The sequence below is a fragment of the Egretta garzetta genome, unplaced genomic scaffold, assembly GCF_000687185.1.
Source record: "Egretta garzetta isolate BGI_Z169 unplaced genomic scaffold, ASM68718v1 scaffold45, whole genome shotgun sequence".
Lineage (NCBI taxonomy): Eukaryota > Metazoa > Chordata > Aves > Pelecaniformes > Ardeidae > Egretta > Egretta garzetta.
Window position 1 is genome coordinate 10677895 of NW_009260028.1, and position 1461 is coordinate 10679355.

General features: G+C 46.6%; 1 protein-coding gene across 1 annotated transcript in view; it reads right to left on the bottom strand.

Annotated features, from left to right (window-relative positions):
* The window catches only part of BRWD1 (bromodomain and WD repeat domain containing 1), a 59930-nt gene extending 58559 nt beyond the window's left edge, over window positions 1–1371 (bottom strand). Inside the window, exons 1-3 of the mRNA XM_035896535.1 lie at window positions 1297–1371; window positions 1059–1088; window positions 806–865 (exon numbers count right to left, since the gene is read on the bottom strand). The gene's annotated coding sequence lies outside the window, so the exon portion shown is untranslated. The remainder of the gene's footprint in view (window positions 1–805; window positions 866–1058; window positions 1089–1296) is intronic.
* Window positions 1372–1461: the final 90 nt, after the last annotated feature.

Genomic DNA, 1461 nt, shown 5'->3' on the forward strand with positions numbered 1-1461 from the left:
ATGGGGGGGGGAGGAGGTGGGGAGGAAAGCAAGAATAACCATCTGTTTCAAGAAGCAGGATCAACTACAAGAAAGCGGAATAAAACCACACTGGGCAGGCACCACCAGGCCATCGCTTCACAAGATTCAAATGCCAAATATACTGTGCCATTTCAGAAGCAGTAAAATAAAATACCAAGAGAAAGGCAGCTTTCCATTCTGAAAAGGTTAGAAGTTAAAACATCTAGAGCAAACAAAATCAGCTGCAGAAGGCATAAAGTACATGCTGTTGAGAGATCACTCATCTCTTTCTAATATTTAGAAACAAAGGTATGACCAGTGAGCAGCCAGAGATAAAGAGCATACTCATAGGCACAAGAACTGCCAACCCTTGATTTCTGAACAGCGATTTCATTTCCTAATCTGTTGAAGGGGACTGATGAAGGAAGCCAACCAGAAAATAAATACTGTCAAATCAAAACGTGCTTAACAAACTTGCTCATGAAACTCTGAACTGAAACCTTGCTTCAGATTGGTTCTTCCCTATACGTAGGCAGTGGCATGTACCAATGCACAACGCCAAGCTCCACCTCTGCTATGTAAACAATATCCTCAATTTAAAACACCGCTTGTGTTTTTGTTAGTCTAATATAAAGAAATTAAAGGCCCTTTCCAAAATAACTCCAATGTCTTAATACAGTCGGAATGAAACTGGAAGATAAAGCTTTGGGCCTACTTTTAAAGGTCTATCATCAATGTTAGCATCCTAATTCAAAGTTTTTGGTTTTTTTTTTTTTTTTTTTTTAAAAAAAAAAAAAAGTCTCACCAATTCTTCGTAACTTCTATAATGCTCATTTCCTTGCCAATCCAACCTTTTAGGAAGCAACTAAATGAAGGGAAGAAAAAAAAAAAAAAAAGAAAACTGAGTGGTTAAAGGGGAAAGGAGATCACATCCAAAACAACGCGTGTTGAGGGGAAAAAGTTGAGACAGTAGAGTGGAAGAAACTTGAATGACTTGTAAAGTAAAGGAAACTTCTGACTACAGCAAGAGAGGCGATTTCATCAGAGCCCACACAGACCTGGTGCTGCTCCAGCTCCTGCACCAGCACCTGCAGAGAAAAGGGGAAAAATACAGAGTTAGGGACGAGCGGGGCTCCGGCTTCTCGAGCGGCTGCTGCCGCAAAAGGGCTCGGGAGGGGGAGGGGGAACGGGGGGACCGGCTGTTCACACCTCCCCTTCCAGCCTCTCCGCGGCGGCGAGCGGCCGAGGGGACTGAGCCTGGGCGCCCAGGTGAGCGTGCGGCGCCCCGGTACTCACCTTCAGCGCCCTCCTGCAGGGCCCGGTGGTCAGGAACCGAGCGATGAGGAAGTAGAGCTCTGCAAGAGACACGGGGAGAGACGGGGGGGTGAGTCCGGGGCTGGCTGGGGCGGGGGGAGCCCCCGGGGTGACTGTAATTCATAATCACGGTCAGGAAGATGGCGG